This window comes from Elephas maximus, chromosome 19, assembly GCF_024166365.1.
Source record: "Elephas maximus indicus isolate mEleMax1 chromosome 19, mEleMax1 primary haplotype, whole genome shotgun sequence".
In the NCBI taxonomy this organism is placed as follows: domain Eukaryota; kingdom Metazoa; phylum Chordata; class Mammalia; order Proboscidea; family Elephantidae; genus Elephas; species Elephas maximus.
In genome coordinates this window covers 28,052,946-28,073,990 of record NC_064837.1, presented here as the reverse complement: position 1 = coordinate 28,073,990, position 21,045 = coordinate 28,052,946, and the positions used below count along the sequence as shown (strand labels likewise).

Sequence of the window (21,045 nt, the reverse complement as noted above, 5' to 3'; positions counted from 1 at the left end):
CTCCTCTGCCAGCTGGGGTACCTGGTGAGAAGAAGCTGAGACAATCTCCAGTAAGTGGTTGACCGGGTTTCAGAATAACTTTGCAGTCAGCACTGGGTCTCAGTCCTTTGACAGGTGCATTAATCTTTTTGAACCTCAGATTTTTCATCTGTGAAATAGGGATATACCCGACCCAAATATCAATGACATTTTTTAATGAGATGGAGAAACAAACCACCAACTTCATATGGAAGGGAAAGAGACCCTGGATAAGTAAAGCATTACTGAAAAAGAAGAACAAAGTGGTAGGCCTCACACTAACTGATTTTAGAACCTATTATCCGCCACAGTAGTCAAAACAGCCTGGTACTGGTACAACAACAGACACATAGACCAATGGAACAGAATTGAGAATCCAGACATAAACCCATCCACGTATGAGCAGCTGATATTTGACAAAGGCCCAAAGTCTGTTAAATGGGCAAAAGACTGTCTCTTTAACAAATGGTGCTGGGATAACTGGATATCCATCAGCAAAAAAATGAAACAAGACTCATACCTCATACCATGCACAAAAACGAACTCAAATGGATCAAAGACCTAAATATAAAATGATAAAGATCATGGAAGAAGAAATAGGAACAATGCTGGATGCCCTAATACATAGCATAAACAGTATACAAAACATTACTAATGATGTACAAACACCACAAGAGAAACAGGATAACTGGGAGCTCCTAAAAATCAAACACCTATGCTCATCCAAAGACTTCACCAAAAGAGTAAAAAGATTACCTACAGACTGGGAAAAAGTTTTTGGCTACAACAATTCCGATCAGCATCTGATCTATAAAATCTACATGATACTGCAAAAAACTCAACAACAAAAAGACAAATAACCCAATTTAAAAAATGGGCTAAGGACATGAACAGACATTTCACCAAAGAAGACATTCAGGTGGCTAACAGATACATGAGGAAATGCTCACAATCATTAGCCATCAGAGAAATGCAAATCAAAACTGCAGTGAGATACCATCTCACCCCCCCCAAAAAAAAAAATTACAAGGCTGGCATTAATCCAAAAAACACAAAATAATAAATGTTGGAGAGGCTGTGGAGACACTAGAACACTTATACACTGCTGGTGGAAATGTAAAATGGCACAACCACTTTGGAAATTGATCTGGCGCTTCCTTAAAAAGATAGAAATAGAACTACCATATGATCCAGCAATCCCACTCCTCGGAATACATCCTAGAGAAATAAGAGCGTTCACACGAACAGATATATGCATACTCATGTTCATTGCAGCGCAGTTTACAATAGCAAAAAGATGGAAGCAACCAAGGTGCCCATCAATGGATGAATGGATGAATAAATTATGGTATATTCACACAATGGAATACTATGCAACAATTAAGAACAATGATGAATCTGTGAAACATTTCATAACACAGAAGAATCTGGAAGGCATTACGCTGGGTGAAATTAGTTACAAAAGGACAAATATTGTATAAGGCCACTATTATAAGAACTCAAGAGAAAGTTTTAACACAGAAGAAAATATTCTTTAATGGTTACAAGGGTGGAGAGGGAGGGAGGGGAGTATTCACTAATTAAATAGTAGACAAGAATTACTTTAGGTAAAGGGAAAGACAACACACAACACAGGGAGGTCAGCACAACTGGACTAAACCAAAAGCAAAGAAGTTTCCTGAATACAACCGAACGCTTCGAAGGCCAGAATAGCAGGAACGGGAGTTTGGGGACCGTGGTTTCGGGGAACTTCTAAGTCAATTGGCGTAACAAAATGTATTAAGAAAACGTTATGCATCCCACTCTGGTAAGAGGTGTCTGGGGTCTTAAACGCTAGCAAGTGGCCATCCAAGATGCATCAGTTAGTCTCAGCCCACCTGGAGCAAAGGAGAATGAAGAACTCCAAAGACATATGGTAAAGATGAGCCCCAGAGACAGAAAGGGCCACATAAACCAGAGACTACATCAGCCTAAGACTGGAAGAACTAGATGGTGCCCAGCTACCACTGGTGACAACAGAGAATCCCTGATGGAGCAGGAGGACAGTGGGATGCAGATCTCAAATTCTCATAAAAAGACCAGACTTAATGGCCTGACTGAAACTAGAGGGACCCTGGAGGTCATGGTCCTCAGACCCTTTGTTAGCCCAAGACTGGAACCATCCCTGAAGCCAACTCTTCAGACAGGGAGTGGACTGGACTATAAAATATAAAATGATACTTGTGAGGAGTCAGCTTCTTGGCTAAGTAGACACTTGACACTATGTGCACAACTCCTGTCTGGGGGGAGGATGAGTAGGCAGAGGGGGGCAGGAGCTTGTTCAATGGACATGGGAAATACGGGGTGGAAAGGAGGAATGTGCAGTCTTCATTAGGGAGAGAGCAGCTAGGAGTACATAGCAAGGTGTGTACAAGTTTTTGTACGAAAGACTGACTTGATTTGTAAACTTTCACTTAAAGCACAATAAATTAAAAAAAAAGGGATATAATACTACCCATTTCATAGTTTTGCTATGAGCTTTAAATAAAAGAATGCATGTAGAGCTCTGTACAGTATCTGTCACACACTAACCACTCAAACATCTTTGTAGAAATGCAAAAGCAAAGCTCCTGATGCAGAAAGCACCCTGCTGTTTTGGAGGAACTCAAGTAAAGGGTGTGGAGGACATCTGAAAGCCAGATAAAAAATGACACTAAATGAAACCAGAGAGATCAGAAGGGGCCTGCTCTTGCCAAGGACTCATGGACCACGTTAAGAGAATTGGTGGAAGCTGTTGTTCTTAGGACAAAGGCTAGAAGCAGGGAGTGAAATAACAAGATAGATCACTCTTGTTCTGGTTGAAGAATGGTACAGTGGTGGGTATAAGTTAGAGTCTAAATGATGGATGGTTGTAGTTTGGATGAAGGTAGTGGCAGAGTAGATAGAGAGAAGTGGATGATTCAAAATCTACTTAATAAATAGGTGGAATCAACAAAACTTGGTTTGATTGCATCCTGGCAATAAGATAGAGGGAGATGTCATGGATAAAGTAATACTTGAGAAGCACCAGTTGTGGGATAAGGGGTGGAGTGAAGGGGAAGATGATAAATCCAGATTTAGACATGTTAAGTCATAGGTGAACATGAGACAGCCATGTGGAGAAAACAAGTAGGCACTTGAAGATACAGGTGGGCCTCTAGAGCTCAAGTGTGGAGATGGAAATGTCTGTCATCAGCTTAGAGATGAAGCTACATGCAAAAGGGAGACAGAGTCTAAGGAGAAAATACAGAAAGAAAACTTAGCAAACACCTCCCATGTGCCCGGTCTGGCTAGATACTGAGAACACAAAGATGAGTAAGACATAGCCCCCGCCCTCAATGTGCCCTAGGTCTATAGATAATTAAATTCAATGTGATAGATGGATCTAGTTCTAGGTATAGGTATGCTGTTGTTGTTGTTAAAAAGTTGTTGTTAGGTACTGTCAAATCAGTTCTAACACATAGTGACCCTATATCCAACAGAACAAATGCTGCCCAGTCCTGGGCCATCCTCACATTTTTATGCTTGAGCCCATTGTTGCAGCCACTGTGTCAATCCATCTCCTTGAGGGTCTTCCTCTTTTTCGCTGACAATCTACCAAGCATGATATCCCTCCTGATAACATGTCCAAAGTATGTGATACATAGTCTTGCCATCCTTGCTTCTAAGGAGCATTCTGGCTGTACTTCTTCCAAGACAAATTTATTCATTCTTTTGGCAGTCCATGGTATATTCAATATTCTTCAGCAACATCATAGTTCAAAATCATAATTCAGTCCTTCTTCAGTCTTCCTTATTCATTGTCCAGCTTTCACATGCTTATGAGGCGAATGAAAACACCATGGTTGGGTCAAGTTCACCTTAGTCTTCAGGGTGACCTATTTGCTTTTTAACACTTTAACAAGCTCTTTTGCAGCAGATTTGCCTAAAGTAATGAATGCATCGTTTGATTTCTTGACTGCTGCTTCCATGGGTGTAGATTGTGGATCCAAGTAAAATGAAATCCTTGACAACTTCAATTTTTTCTCCAGTTCAGTTGTGAGGATTTTTGTTTTCTTTACATTGAGGTGTAATCTATACTTAAGGCTGTGGTCTTTGATCCTCATCAGTAAGTTCTTCAAGTCCTCTTCACTTTCAGCAAGCAAGGTTGTGTCATCTGCATAATGCAGGTTGTTAATGAGTCTTCCTCCAATCCTGATGCCACATCCTTCTTCACATAGTCCAGCTTCTGGGATTATTTTCTCAGCATATGGATTGAATAAGTATGCTGAAAGGATACAACCCTGACACACAACTTTCCTGACTTTAAGCCATGCAGTATCTCCTTGTTCTGTAAAAACAACTGTCTCTTGATCTATGTACAGGTTCCTCATGAGCACAATTAAATGTTCTGGAATTCCCATTCTTTGCAAAGTTATTCATAATTTGTTATGATCCACACAGTCGAATAGCCTTTGCATAAAACATAGGTAACCATCTTTCTGGTATTCTCTGCTTTCAGCCAGGATCCATCTGCCATCAGCAATGTTATCCCTGGTTCCACGTCCTCTTCTGAATCCGGCTTGAATTTCTGGCAGTTCTCTGTTGATATACTGCTGCAACCACTTTTGAATGATCTTCAGTAAAATTTTACTGACACCTGGGGGAGATATAGGTATAGGTAGAGGTATGGTAACTGTCACCTGCCGTGGTGATTATCACCATCTCTTTGAGTAGGTCGTGTCAAGTGGGGTCCATAAGCCCTGGTACTTCACCATCATAGAGAACCCTCACTCCAAGTCCCATGACTTGTCTTCATGAAGACTTTGACACTCCTCCTTTCAGTCATCAACCAGCCATGAATGGGGATTCTTCATCCCTTTCCAACCAGTTTTTGCAGACAAAAACTCCACTGTTTCTACAGCCTGAGAATCTGTCCCTGAAATGGAAATTCCCTTCTGCTCCACTTCCTTGGGCAACGCTCCCCACCAAACCTTTACAGGGTTGCAAAACTTTCAACTCCAGCAGGCCTCATTAGAAAAGTGAAGCTAATGAACTCTCGGAATTACGCAACTGTCTCCATTAGTAATGAAGTCCTTTTATTACAAGGGATTAGTTAAAACATATTATTAAACAGATCAAAATGAGCAATAGCAATGAAAGTTGTTAAGATGCAAGGCATATGAGAGAACAGCTTCTCCCTGAAATATGAGAAATCTGAAAGTTAAGATTGGAACAATTCTGTGTGGGAGGAAAACCAGAGTGACGTGCCATGAGGGATGATGGGCTGCAGAGACAATGGTCACAGCTTAAAACGGTGGGGCTCATCCAGGAGGAAGCAGGGGTGCTGGGAAGAACAGCCCCTAGTGTAACACAGAGGGAGGGAAACAGGGGCTGGGGAGGGAGGGAGGGCAGAGCCCAAGAAAAACCTAGCTGAACTGTGATGTCTTAGTTATCTAGTGCTACTATAACAGAAATATCACAAGTGGATGGCTTTAACAAAGAGAATTTTATTTTCTCACAGTCCGGTAGGTTACAAGTCCAAATGCAGGGCATTGGCTCCAGGAGAAGGCTTTCTCTCTCTGTTAGCTCTGGAGGAAGGTCCTTGTCCCCAATCTTCCCCTGGTTGAGAAGCTTCCCAGGTGCAGGGACCCCAGGTCCAAAGGATGTGCTCTGCTCCTGGTGCTTCTTTCTTGGTGGTATGAGGTCCCCAACTCTCTGCTTGCTTTGCTTTCCTTTTATCTCTTCAGAGATAAAAGGTGCTGCAGGGCACATCTCAGGGAAACTCCCTTTACATTGGATCAGGGAGGTGACCTGAGTAAGGGTGGTGTTACAATCCCACCCTAATCCTCTTAACATAAAGTTACAATCACAAAATGGAGGACAACGACAGAATACTGTGAATCATGGCCTAACCAAGTTGATACACACATTTTGGGGGGACATAATTCAATCCATAACAAGTGGACGGCAGCAGAAGATATGCTCTTCAGACTTTTAATCATAGTAGGGAGATTTGGGTGGTGCAAATGGTTAAGTACAGGCTACTAACCAAAAAACTGATGGTTCAAACTCGCCTACCCAGCGGTTCCTCAGAAGAAAGGCCTAGTGATCTGCTTCCAAAAGGTCATGGCCATGAAAACCCTATGAAGCACAGTTTTACCCTGAAACTTCTGAAGTTGCCACGGGTCCTAAATGACTTGACAGCACGTGGTTAGTCATAGTAGAGTAACAGTGGCTAATATATGTCAAGTGCTTACGGTGTGTTACCATTTTGCTAAGTTTTTCACTTGTATTTCTTTTTTAATCCTTACAACAATGCTATGAGGTAGGTACGGTCATGATTCTCATTTTACAGACTAGAAAATTGCATGTCAGGGAGGTTAAGCACCTTGCCCAAGCTCACATGGCTAGTAAAGTACACAGGTGGGATTTGGAATTTGCACCATGACTGTCTGGCTTCAGAGCATGCACTCCTAACCATTGTACTATGCAGAGAGAGCTTAACATAATTACAGATATTGTCCTGCCCTCCAGGGGTCTACCATGACATTGGGAGTATGAGATCCATGGATTTCAAATGAAAACAGCTTAAGTTATTAAAGAAGTAGGACCCAGTTAGGGAGACTCAGACTCAATATCCCAGGGATTGAAATTTGTCTGGGCATGCCTGGAGAACTAAGTCTATTTGTGTGAGAAAATGGGGATCCTTATACAAAGGGACAGAACCCTGTAGGTGAAGTGATTAAAAGTTCAGCTGCTAACAAAAAGTCGGCAGTTCAAATCCACCAGCTGCTCCTTGGAAACCCTATGGGACAGTTCTCCTCTCTCTTATAGGGTCACTATGAGTCAGAACTGACTGGATGGCACCTAACAACGACATACAAAGGAGCTTCCCCTGAACACAGAGAGAAGTGAAGGACATACCCTTCTTCTAAGGTCAATGATCTACCCTTGGCAGGACAGAAACAGCCTGGTAGACATCTCTAATAATACCCAGTCGCCCATTCGCCTCCCCTCCGATGGACTAGTGTAGCCTGGGGAAGCTCGGGTTATTAAAGTAACAGGAAAACAAGTACAATGTGGAATTTTAGACTCTCAAGTGTGGATGGAACCTGGAAGTTAATAGCTCCCTTCAACATCATAATCCTTGCCATAACACTTCTGACAAATACGTCAAGTAATGGGAAGCCCACGGCACCATGTGGTAGGTAGCTCATGCCTCTAGTGAATAGCACTGACTTCTTAGAAGGTTCTTTCTTACATAGAGCAGAAATATGTCTGCCTGACACTTTTACCAATTAATATTGATTCTATACATTAGCCTTACAAAATCACTCCTCGATGTGACAAAATCTTGGGTATTTGGAAAGGGTGGTTGTGTTCTTTCTTGAGCCCCTACTCTGTAGGGAAACATTCCCCAAATCTCTTGGTTTTCAGTGCCTTCAATACCAGATCACTTTTCTTGGGATGTGGACCATTTTGTCAAAGCTCCTCTTGAAGGATGGAAATTAGAGGTGAGCATCACTCTCCAGCTGTTGTCAGACCAAAGATGAGCCCAGGGGGCCATCATCTCCTTTCTTCTAAAACCTCTGCTTTAATATGTATGTACTGGGCTTCCATTCCTGATAGCTACACCACTCTGCAGGTTCATCTCTAACTCACTTCTGAGTAAAAAGGCCTTTGTCCCACACACTTCAGCTAAGTCACGTCCCTCATCCAGCGCCTGTGCAGTTGGTCTCTGGACCCGACATTAATCCCTGCTAAATGGGTTGACCCTTTGTTCCAGCTTATTGTGATCATTTGGATCCTGAATCTGTCATCTGACATAATCACCATCCCTGCCACTGTCTTGTCATCTGCAAATTTGATGAATAAAAGCTCATTGTATTTTTCTGAGGCATTGACTGAAAATATTGAATTTGTCAGGCCAAGAACAGAGGCCTGGAGTGGGGCCCTGGTGCTGCCTAAATGGGCTCCATCTCTAGATGTCTAGACTTTGAGACACGGAAGAATTGATCCACTTGTATCAAGCTCACAAAAGGGCAAAGTATGAGTCAAAAGGTCAATTTACTATTGATATTGGGATGTGTTTCTGCCACGAAGCTTGAAATTGTCAATCACTTTATGACAATTTCCTATGTATCCATTTCTTGGCATCAGAAACCTGAGAAGTTCCCTATACTCTCTGGAAGTAGGGGCTGAAGATGCTGTTTGTAAACCAAACTGATGTGAATATGCTCAAGAAATATTTCCGCGGAGACAAGTCAGCATGCATGATTTTTCCTCTTTTATATGGACATCCACAGAAGAAAGAGCTGATGATCTGCTTCTGTGAAGATTAAAGCCAAGAAAACCCTATGGAGCAGTTCCACTCTGTAATACATGGGGTTGCCATGAGTCGGAATTGACTTGACAGTGACAGGATTGGGTTTTTTTTGTTTTATATGGGCATCCTGGGCACAAAGATGATTCCAACATGGCCTAATCCTCAAACTGTTCATAGACTAATGAAAGAAGTATATACCTAATCAAGTACTTATAATCTATGTGATACATATTCTACTAGAGAGGTGTACAAATTACCATGGGACCCTGGGTGAGACACTAACTCTACCAAAGAGAATTCTAAAAACTTCACAGAAAAGGTGACGTTTGAGCTAAATCTTGAAAGAGGAATGAAGTCCCTGTATGGTGCAAATAGTGAACATGCTCAGCTTCTAACCAAAAGTTTAGAGGTTTGAGTCTAGCCAGAGGCCCCTCAGAAGAAAGGTCTGGTACCTGGTGATCTACTTCCAAAAAATCAGCCATTGAAAACAGCTCTACTCTGGCGTACACATGGTTGTCATGAGTTGGAATTGACTCAATGGTAACTGATAACTGATAGGTTGAGAAAGGCAAAAGATATTCTAGGCAGAGGGAACCACAGATGTAAAGCCATGGGCCAGAAAGAGGCATGGCAAGTCTAGAAAACAGCAAGAAGTTTGGAATCTGGGGTAAGAAGGAAATGAGGCTAAAAAAATAAATTTTCCTCAATCACTCGGCACCTGTTGAGCCTCTAGCATTTGTTGAATACTGTGTTTGCCTCAGAGCCCTGGTGGTACAATGGTTAAAGCGACTGACGGCTAACCGAAAGGTTGGCAGTTGGAATCCACCAGCCGTTCCTTGGAAACCCTATGGAGCAGTTCTACTCTGTCCTATAAGGGTCGTATGAGTCAGAATTGATTCGACGGCAACAGGTTTGGTTTTTTTGGTTTTGTGTTTGCCTCTGTGGGATGAATGGATTAAAATGACACAGTCCTTGCCTTGGAGAGCATACTAGTTAGGTAGATCTGCACAAGTTATTTAGCCCCTCTAGCCTCAATGTCCTCCTCTGTAATACAGAGACAGTCAAACTCATGTTATAGGGTATTGAACGAGATAATGTTTGTGGAATATTCAGCGCAGTGCCTGGAATACAGTAGGCCTCCAGGATAAACCCCATAAAACCAGCATTCTTATTTTCCTTATGAAATTCACATGGCCAGGGCTGAATTTCCATGGCTCCATCACTTGAGTTTGTAGCACCAGAGTTACTGATTTTGATGCCGGCTTCTACTGGCAAGAAGGCCATTTTGGGGTGTGGAGATGTATCTTTCATCTGCCTTCTGAAAGGCCCTCAACCGAAGCCACACTCCAGTGTCTCTGGGAAAGATCACACTTGGTCTGAAGTTTCAGCATCATTGACTCTACATTCAACTACAAAGAAGGTTTCCATTTTCAGTTCGCGTCTCTTTGCATCCTGTCTTGGGTCAGAGCTGGGCCGAGATACCTGACCCAAGTTGAGATGTATACTGAGACGTGCTGGGACAGGAATTAGACCCACCACTGAAGACATCTATCCCACCTTGAGTCCTGGGAGGAAGTCTACTGCAGAGACAGAACTCAATATCTGGTGGCCATAACCAATGAGAGCCCAGTACAAGCTTTTAGCTTGCTGGGAGGTCCAACAAGGGATAACTCAAGGCTTATGGCAAAGAACTACCTGGCGTTGAGCACCTACCAGGTGGCAATTAACAAATACATCACAAAACACTCCCTGAGTTCTTAAGCGTCAGAAACAGTACCAAATGACTTATATATCTCAGCTCAATTCATCCTCACACTAACCCTAGGAGATGGGTACAGTTCTTCTTTCTAGATAGGAAACCAAGACTCAGAGACTGGAACTTGTCATTCAGCCAGTCTATGGAGGAGTCAGGAGTTGAGCCCAGCAGGTTTCAGTGGAGCTTCCGGTCTAAGACAGACTAGGAAAAAGACCTGGTGATCTACTTCCAAAAAATCAGCCAACAAACACCGTGTAGATCACAACGGTCTGATCCCATTGTGCATGGGCTTGTAAAGTCGAGAGCTGACTCTGTGGCAGCTAACAATGGCAACAACAATATGCTTTAAAATACTTTGTGATAATGAAAATAGTTACTATATTTTGAACACTGTGTTAGGCACTGTGCTAAGCACTTTCCATGCATTATCTCCTTTCTCCTTAGAACAAACTTCCCAGATTGGTGTTATCATCGTTAGCTCCGCTTTGCAACCAAGGAAGAGATAAGGCAGAGAGTTTTAGTGTCTCCCCCTTGGGCACATAACCAGGAGTGGCAGGGTTGCATTGGACCACAGAAATGTCTGGCTCCAGTGCTTTTCCACTCTTCCTGGATAAGAGGACACAAGAGCAGGGAAATACATGCCAGCAGGCTGAGTGAAGGAGGTAGAGAGAGAGTAGATGGTTCCAGCTGTGGGATGGGGAGATGGCAGCAGCTGGGCCGAGCAGGGTCCCAACCACCAAGAGAGGGTACAACTAGGCCGGCTCCAAGCAAGTCGGATTTGCCTCCATTTTATAAAAAGGAGAGCCGTAACAGCCAATTCCTGTAAATAACGCGGCAAGCTTTGGTTTCAGAGCTAATAAATCCTCTTTGAACAACACTCGTGCCAGCTAGAGATGGAATAACAATTCTTCACTTTGTTCTTTATGTACAAAGGAAACACAACAACCCACTAAGTGTTACAAGCCTCCTGCTGGGAAAAGCCACAGGTTTCCCTCTCCTAGGCCCCCAAACGCTGCCATCTTGAACTGTGATCAACGATTTGAGTTCTTCTTTCAAATACGAATCTGCCTCCATGGGCCTGTGTTTGCTCTGCTTTTCCTCCCTAGAGCAATTCCAGGAAAGTGTGCTATCTGGGTGAACAGCAGCAACACCCTGCCACAATCAGCGTGGGGACTCTTAGCCACCTGGGTGGTTCTCTGTCTAATCACACGAAGGACTGGACTTTCAGAGGCCAACAAGGTGTCCAGGGCTGGCAATCTGCAGAGCAGCAGCAATTACGAGGCACTCAGGAAGGACTCCTTCACCTTCTTAAATGCAGACCCCATAGCCAGCACCCTGCAGTGCAGGAGCTCCGTGGGAATGTTCACGGCTTTGATGAGGGCCAAAGGAGGCAGCTCAAGGCCTTGTGATTGTGCTGCCCAAGCCCGAGGGATGACCAAACTTTGGAAAGCCAGTGACCGCTTTCCAGTGTGGGGCGCTTGCCACTTTAGGAATTCAGGCTGATGACACCTTGGCCTATACCTTGGAGGAAACAACGTGGATTGTGGGTATAAAAGCATCTGGACACAGATAGGTCTGTCCTGGCCAGCTGTGTGACAGTGAGCATGCCCCTTAACCTCTCTGAGCCTGTTATTTTTTTCTCCTCAGAAAGATATTTCTACCTCAGAGATGGCATTTAAATAGCATGCACATGGAGTGCCTAGCATAGGGGAGGCAGTTAATCAATGAGTATGACATCATCTTCTTCTTCACCCTCCTCCTCATCATCATGCATGTGATGAATTTTCTTTATCTTTTTTTTTTTAACAGTACAAGCTTTAAAGGGAGCAGAAGAATACTTTTTTCCATATTGTACTCAGTCCAGAAGAGCCCAGGCTTAGGCTGTTACCCAAAATCCTCAGCTGAGGCTTCAGGCTTTGCCACTTAGCACGTTCTTCAGGACTGTGGTTACCTGATCAGCACTGAAGTTGTTCAAAGAGACATTCTTCTCTTAGCCAAACACACAGCGGGCCCAGAGCTTGGGTTGCACATTGGAGCACTCACAGATCAGAACTGGTAGATCCAGGTTCATCGTCTTCAGCTCTACGTAGCTGTTCTCGATGAAACCACTGATACCCTGGTTACCAGTCAAGTGATGGCATAAGTGAAGGGAATCTCACACAGGCCTAGCTTTGCCCTGATCCCTTGAGTCACTGGGCCGCCTCCGTTTTCACTCATCAATGAAATTTAATGCGACCAATTCTTAACAAATCCCTGCTATGAATCTACTCTGTGCAAGATACTAATTGCTATATGTGCTAGATGCTATAGTCAGGTTTCTTCAGAAAAAAAAATTTTTTTTTATTTAGGTGAAGGTTTACGACTAAATTAGTTTCTCATTAAACAATTAATACATGTATTGTTTTGTGGCATTGGTTGCCAACCCCTCAATGTATCAACACTCTCCCCTTCTCAGCCTTGGGCCCCCCATTTCCATTTGTCCAGCTTTCCTGTCCCCTCCTGCCTTCTTGTCCTTACCCCTGGGCTGGTATGCCCATTAGTCTCCTATACATGGTTGAACTACGTGTGTTCTTCTTCGTTCTATGTACCTGTCTAATCTTTGGATGAAGGGTGAGCCTCAGGAGTGACTTCAGGACCGAGTTAAAGGGGTATCGGGGGCCATACTCTTGAGGTTTCTCCAGTCACTGTCAGACTGGTAAGCCTGGTCTTTTTTTGTGATTTAGAATTTTGTTCTACATTTTTCTCCAGCTCTGTCCAGGACCCTCTATTATGATCCTTGTCAGAACAGTCGGTAGTGGTAGCCAGGCACCATCTAGTTGTACTGGATTCAGTCTGGTGAAGGCTGTGGTAGTTGTGGTCCATTAGTCCTTTGGACTAATCTTTCTCTAGTGTCTTTAGTTTTCTTCATTCTCCCTTGTTCCCGAAGGGGTGGGACCAGTAGAGTATCTTAGATGGCCACTCCCAGGCTTTTAAGATCCCAGACGCTACTCACCAAAGTAGAAAGCAGAACATTTTCTTTGTAAACTATGTTATGTCAATTGAGCTAGATGTCCCCTGAGACCATGGTCCCCATAGCCCTCAGCCCAACAATTCAAGCTCCTCGGGGAGCTTGGACATGTCTATGGAGATTCCATGACCTTGCCTTGTACAAGTTGTGCTACTTCCCCAGTACTGTGTACTGTCTTACCCTTCACCAGAGTAACCACCCGTCTATTGTCTATTTAGTGTTTTTCCATTCCCACCATCAAAGATTGTTTCTTTTTGTGTGTAAGCCTTTTCATGAGTTTTTATAGCAGTGTCTCATACACTATTTGTCCTTTTGTGATTGACTTATTTCACTTAGCATAATGCCCTCCAGGTTCATCCCTGCTGTGAGATGTTTAAAGATTAATCACTGTCCTTCATTGTTGTGTAATATTCCATTGTATGTTTATCCATTCATCTGTTGATGGGCACTTACGTTGTTTCCATTTTGTTATTGTGAATAACGCTGCAATGAACGTGGGTGTGCATACGGCTATTCATGTGGGGCCTTATTTCTCTAGGATATGTTCCTAGGAGTGGGATTGCTGGATCGTATGGTATTTCTATTTCTAGCTTTTTAAGGAAGGGCCATATCGTTTTCCAAAATAGTTGTACCATTTAGCATTCCAACCAGCAGTGCATAAGAGTTTCAATTTCCCTGCAGCCTCTCCAACATTTGTTATTTGTTTGTTTTGATTCATGCCAGTAACACTGGGGTAGTTTGGATTTGCATTTCTCTAATGGCTAGTGATTGCAAGCATTTCCTTATGTGTATGTTAGCAGTCTGAATGTCTTCTTTGGTGAAGAGTCTGTTCTTTTCCTTCGTCCATTTTCTAATTGGATTGTTTGACTTATTGTTGTAGAGGTATTGGAAGTTTCTATAGATTTTAAAGATTAGACCTTTGTCGGATATCTCATAGCCAAATTTTTTTTTTCCCAGTCTATATTTTCTCTTTTACTTATATGGTGAAGTCTTTTGATGAGCATAAGTGTTTAATTTTTAGAAGATCCCAGTTATCTAGCTTATCTACTGGTGTTTGTGTATTGTTAGTTATGACTTGTAACCTATTTATGCCATGTGTTAGGGCCTCTAATGTTGACCCTATCTTTTCTTCCATGATCTTTATAGTTCTTGGTTTTATATTTATATCATTGATCCATTTTGAATTAGTTTTTGGGTATGATGTGAGGTATGAGTCCTATTTCTTTTTTTTTTTTTTACAGATGGACATCCATTTTTGCCAGCAGCATTTCTTTAAAAAATTGTTATTTCCGCACTTAATGGACTTTGAGCCTTTGTCAAAGATCAGGTGACCATAGGTGGATGCATGTACATCTGGGTTCTCAGTTCTGTTGCATTGGTCAACGTGCCTGTCATTGTACCAGTATCAGGCTGTTTTTACTGCCATAGCTGTATAGTAGGTCCTGAGGCCAGATAATGCGAGCCCTTCTACTTTATTCTTCTTCTTCAATAGTGCTTTACTTATCCGGGGCCTCTTTCCTTTCCATATAAAGTAGGTGATTAGTTTTTCTATCTCTTTAAAGAATGCTGTTGGTATTTGGATCAGGATTGCATTATATTTGTATACTGTTGGGTAATATTGACTTTTTCACAATGTTGAGTATACCTATATCCATGAGCATAATATGTTTTCTATTTGTGTAGGTCTCATCTGGTTTCTTGCAGTGGTGTTTTGTAGTTTTCTTTGTATAGGTCTTTCACATCCCTGGTTAAAGTTGTTCCTAATTATTTTATATTTTTAGGGGTTATAATAAATGGTATTGCTTTCCTGGCTTCCTTTTTGTACTTCTCTTTATTGATATATAGGAATCCAACTGATTTTTGTATGTTTATCTTGTATCCTGCTACTCTGCTGAATCTTTCTATTAGTTCCAGTAGTTTTCTTGTGGAGTCTTTTGGGTGCTTTATGTATAGTATCATATCATTTGCAAATAGGGCTAGTTTTGCTTCTTCCTTACCAATTTGGATACCCTTATTTCTTTCTCTTGCCTTATTGCTCTAACTAGGACTTCCAGCACAATGTTAAATAGGTGTGGTGATAAAAGGCATCTTTGTCTTGTTTCTGTTCCCAGGGGGAATGTTTCCAGCCACTCTCCATTAAGAATGTTGTTGGTTGTTGGTTTTGTATAGACGCCCTTTCTTATGTTGAGGAATCTCCCTTCTATTCCTATATTTTATTGAGAGTTTTTATCAGGAATGGGTGTTGGACTTTATTGAATGCCTTTATCTGTGTTGATTGAAATGATCATGTGATTCTTTTGTTTTATTTATGTGGTATATTACATTGATTGATTTTCTACCGTTGAACGATCCTTCCATACCTGGTATGAATCCCACTTGGTTGGGTGTATTTTTTTTTATATATGATGCTATTGGCAACAATTTTTTTTTATTAACTTTTATTAAGCTTCAAGTGAACGTTTACAAATCCAGTCTGTCACATATAAGTTTACATACATCTTACTCCGTACTCCCACCTGCTCTTCCCCTATTGAGTCAGCCCTTTCAGTCTCTCCTTTCGTGACAATTTTGCCAGCTTCCCTCTCTCTCTATCCTCCCATCCCCCCTCCAGACAAGAGCTGCCAACACACTCTCAAGTGTCCACCTGATATAATTAGCTCACTCTTCATCAACATCTCTCTCCCACCCGCTGACCAGTCCCTTTCATGTCTGATGAGTTGTCTTCGGGGATGGTTCCTGTCCTGTGCCGACAGAAGGTCTGGGGAGCATGGCCGCTAGGATTCCTCCAGTCTCAGTCAGACCATTAAGTATGGTCTTTTTATGAGAATTTGGGGTCTGCATCCCACTGATCTCCTGTTCCCTCAGAAGTTCTCTGTTGTGCTCCCTGTCAGGGCAGTCATCGGTTATGGCTGGCCACCAACTAGTTTTTCTGGTCTCAGGATGATGTAGGTCTCTGGTTCATGTGGCCCTTTCTGTCTCTTGGGCTCCTAGTTGTCATGTGACCTTGGTGTTCTTCATTTTCCTTTGCTCCAGGTGGGTTGAGACCAATTGATGCATCTTAGATGGCCGCTTGTTAGCATTTAGGACCCCAGATACCACATTTCAAAGTGGGATGCAGAATGTTTTCATACTAGAATTATTTTGCCAATTGACTTAGAAGTCCCCTCAAACCATGTTCCCCAGACCCCCGCCCCTGCTCCGCTGACCTTTGAAGCATTCATTTTATCCCGGAAACTTCTTTGCTTTTGGTCCAGTCCAATTGAGCTGACCTTCCATGTATTGAGTGTTGTCTTTCACTTCATCCAAAGCAGTTCTTATCTACTGATTAATCAATAAAAAACCCTCTCCCTCCCTCCCTCCCCCCTTCGTAACCACAAAAGTGTGTGTTCTTCTCCGTTTTTACTATTTCTCAAGATCTTATAATAGTGGTCTTATACAATATTTGTCCTTTTGCCTCTGACTCATTTCGCTCAGCATAATGCCTTCCAGGTTCCTCCATGTTATGAAATGTTTCACAGATTCGTCACTGTTCTTTATCGATGCGTAGTATTCCATTGTGTGAATATACCACAATTTATTTACCCATTCATCCGTTGATGGACACCTTGGTTGCTTCCAGCTTTTTGCTATTGTAAACAGAGCTGTGATAAACATGGGTGTGCATATATCTGTTTGTGTGAAGGCTCTTGTATCTCTAGGGTATATTCCGAGGAGTGGGATTTCTGGGTTGTATGGTAGTTCTATTTCTAACTGTTTAAGATAACGCCAGATAGATTTCCAAAGTGGTTGAATCATTTTACATTCCCACCAGCAGCGTATAAGAGTTCCAATCTCTCCGCAGCCTCTCCAACATTTATTATTTTGTGTTTTTTGGATTAATGCCAGCCTTGTTGGTGTGAGATGGAATCTCATCGTCGTTTTAATTTGCATTTCTCTAATGGCTAATGATCGAGAGCATTTTCTCATGTATCTGTTGGCTGCCTGAATATCTTCTTTAGTGAAATGTGTGTTCATATCCTTTGCCCACTTCTTGATTGGGTTGTTTGTCTTTTTGTGGTTGAGTTTTGACAGAATCATGTAGATTTTAGAGATCAGGTGCTGGTCGGAGATGTCATAGCTGAAAATTCTTTCCCAATCTGTCGGTGGTCTTTTTACTCTTTTGGAGAAGTCTTTAGATGAGCATAGGTGTTTGATTTTTAGGAGCTCCCAGTTATCGGGTTTCTCTTCATCATTTTTGGTAATGTTTTGTATTCTGTTTATGCCTTGTATTAGGGCTCCTAGGGTTGTCCCTATTTTTTCTTCCATGATCTTTATCGTTTCAGACTTTATGTTTAGGTCTTTGATCCACTTGGAGTTAGTTTTTGTGCATGGTGTGAGGTATGGGTCCTGTTTTATTCTTTTGCAAATGGATATCCAGTTATGCCAGCACCATTTGTTAAAAAGACTATCTTTTCCCCAATTAACTGACACTGATCCTTTGTCAAATATCAGCTGCTCATACATGGATGGATTTATATCTGGGTTCTCAATTCTGTTCCACTGGTCTATGTGCCTGTTTTTGTACCAGTACCAGGCTGTTTTGACTACTGTGGCTGTATAATAGGTTCTGAAATCAGGTAGAGTGAGGCCTCCCACTTTCTTCTTCTTTTTCGGTAATGCTTTGCTTATCCGGGTTTCTTTCCCTTCCATATGAAATTGGTGATTTGTTTCTCTATCCCCTTAAAATATGACATTGGAATTTGGATCAGAAGTGCGTTATATGTATAGATGGCTTTTGGTAGAATAGACATTTTTACTATGTTAAGTCTTCCTATCCATGAGCAAGGTATGTTTTTCCACTTAAGTATGTCCTTTTGAATTTCTTGTAGTAGAGCTTTGTAGTTTTCTTTGTATAGGTCTTTTACATCCTTGGTAAGATTTATTCCTAAGTATTTTATCTTCTTGGGGGCTACTGTGAATGGTATTGATTTGGTTATTTCCTCTTCGGTGTTCTTTTTGTTGATGTAGAGGAATCCAAGTGATTTTTGTATGTTTATTTTATAACCTGAGACTCTGCCAAACTCTTCTATTAGTTTCAGTAGTTTTCTGGAGGATTCCTTAGGGTTTTCTGTGTATACGATCATGTCATCTGCAAATAGTGATAACTTTACTTCCTCCTTGCCAATCCAGATACCTTTTATTTCTTTGTCTAGCCTAATTGCCCTGGCTAGGACTTCAAGTACGATGTTGAATAAGAGCGGTGATAAAGGGCATCCTTGTCTGGTTCCCGTTCTCAAGGGAAATGCTTTCAGGTTCTCTCCATTTAGAGTGATATTGGCTGTTGGCTTTGCATCGATGCCCTTTATTATGTTGAGGAATTTTCCTTCAATTCCTATTTTGGTAAGAGTTTTTATCATAAATGTGTGTTGGACTTTGTCAAATGCCTTTTCTGCATCAATTGCTAAGATCATGTGGTTTTTATCTTTTGTTTTATTTATGTGATGGATTACATTAATGGTTTTTCTGATATTAAACCAGCCTTGCATACCTGGTATAAATCCCACTTGATCAGGGTGAATTATTTTTTTGATGTGTTGTTGGATTCTATTGGCTAGAATTTTGTTGAGGATTTTTGCATCTATGTTCATGAGGGATATAGGTCTATAATTTTCTTTTTTTTTGTAATGTCTTTACCTGGTTTTGGTATCAGGGAGATGGTGGCTTCATAGAATGAGTTGGGTAGTATTCCGTCATTTTCTATGCTTTGAAATACCTTCAGTAGTAGTGGTGTTAACTCTTCTCTGAAAGTTTGGTAGAACTCTGCAGTGAAGCCGTCCGGGCCAGGGCTTTTTTTTGTTGGAAGTTTTTTGATTACCGTTTCAATCTCTTTTTTTGTTATGGGTCTATTTAGTTGTTCTACTTCTGAATGTGTTAGTTTAGGTAGGTAGTGTTTTTCCAAGAATTCATCCATTTCTTCTAGGTTTTCAAATTTGTTAGAGTACAATTTTTCGTAGTAATCTGAAATGATTCTTTTAATTTCATTTGGTTCTGTTGTGATGTGGTCCTTCTCGTTTCTTATTTAGTCAGTCTAGCCAATGGTTTATCAATTTTGTTAATTTTTTCAAAGAACCAGCTTTTGGCTTTGTTAATTCTTTCAATTGTTTTTCTGTTCTCTAATTCATTTAGTTCAGCTCTAATTTTTACTCTTTGTTTTCTTCTGGTGCCTGATGGGTTCTTTTGTTGCTCACTTTCTATTTGTTCAAGTTGTAGGGACAGTTCTCTGCTTTTGGCTCTTTCTTCTTTTTGTATGTGTGCATTTATCGATATAAATTGGCCTCTGAGCACTGCTTTTGCTGTGTCCCAGAGGTTTTGATAGGAAGTATTTTCATTCTCGTTGCATTCTATGAATTTCCTTATTCCCTCCTTGATGTCTTCTATAACCCAGTCTTTTTTCAGGACGGTATTGTTCATTTTCCAAGTATTTGATTTCTTTTCCCTAGTTTTTCTGTTATTGATTTCTAGTTTTATTGCCTTGCCTTGTGGTCTGAGAAGATGCTTTGTAATATTTCGATGTTTTGGACTCTGCAAAGGTTTGTTTGATGACCTAATATGTGGTCTATTCTAGAGAATGTTCCATGTGCGCTAGAAAAAAACGTATACTTTGCAGCAGTTGGGTGGAGAGTTCTGTATAAGTCAATGAGGTCAAGTTGGTTGATTGTTGTAAGTAGGTCTTCCATGTCTCTATTGAGCTTCTTACTGGATGTCCTGTCCTTCTCCGAAAGTGGTGTGTTGAAGTCTCCTACTATAAATGTGGAGGTGTCTATCTCACTTTTCAATTCTGTTAAAATTTGATTTATGTATCTTGCAGCCCTGTCATTGGGTGCATAAATATTTAATATGGTTATGTCTTCCTGATCAATGGTCCCTTTTATCATCATATAGTGTCCTTCTTTATCCTTTGTGGTGGATTTAAGTCTAAAGTCTATTTTGTCAGAAATTAATATTGCTACTCCTCTTCTTTTTTGCTTATTGTTTGCTTGATATATTTTTTCCATCCTTTGAGTTTTAGTTTGTTTGTGTCTCTAAGTCTAAGGTGTGTCTCTTGTAGGCAGCATATAGATGGATCGTGTTTCTTAATCCAGTCCGTGACTCTCTGTCTCTTTATCGGTGCATTTAGTCCATTTACATTCAGTGTAACTATAGATAAATAAGTTTTTAGTGTTGTCATTTTGATGCCTTTTCATGTGTGTTGTTGGCAATTTCATTTTTCCACAGACTTTTTTGTGCCGAGACTTTTTCTTAGTAAATTGTGAGATCCTCATTTTCATAGTGTTTGACTTTATGTTAGTTGAGTCGTTACGTTTTTCTTGGCTTTTATCTTGAGTTATGGAGTTGTTATACCTTTTTGTGGTTACCTTTTTATTTACCCCTATTTTTCTAAGTAAAAACCTAACTTGTATCATTCTATATTGCCTTGTATCACTCTCCATCTGGCAGTTCAATGCCTCCTGTATTTAGTCCCTCTTTTTGATTATTGTGATCTTTTACCTATTGACTTCCATGATTCCCTGTTATGTGTATTATTTTTTTTTAATTAATCTTAATTTGTTTGTTTTTGTGATTTCCCTATTTGAGTTGATATCAGGACATTCTGTTTTGTGACCTTGTATTGTGCTGGTATCTGATATTATTGGTTTTCTGACCAAACAATATCCTTTAGTATATCTTGTAGCTTTGGTTTGGTTTTTGCAAATTCTCTAAACTTGTGTTTATCTGTAAATATCTTAATTTCGCCTTCATATTTCAGAGAGAGTTTTGCTGGATATGTGATCCTTGGCTGGCAATTTTTCTCCTTCAGTGTTCTGTATATGTCGTCCCATTCCCTTCTTGCCTGCATGGTTTCTGCGGAGTAGTCTGAACTTATTCTTATTAATTCTCCCTTGAAGGAAACCTTTCTTT

The 21,045-nt window shown here is 41.1% G+C and overlaps 1 pseudogene; it reads right to left on the bottom strand.

The window, feature by feature from the left end:
- Nucleotides 1-12,009: 12,009 nt before the first annotated feature.
- On the bottom strand, nt 12,010-12,317 carry LOC126063139 (NADH dehydrogenase [ubiquinone] 1 alpha subcomplex subunit 2-like; annotated as a pseudogene).
- Nucleotides 12,318-21,045: the final 8,728 nt, after the last annotated feature.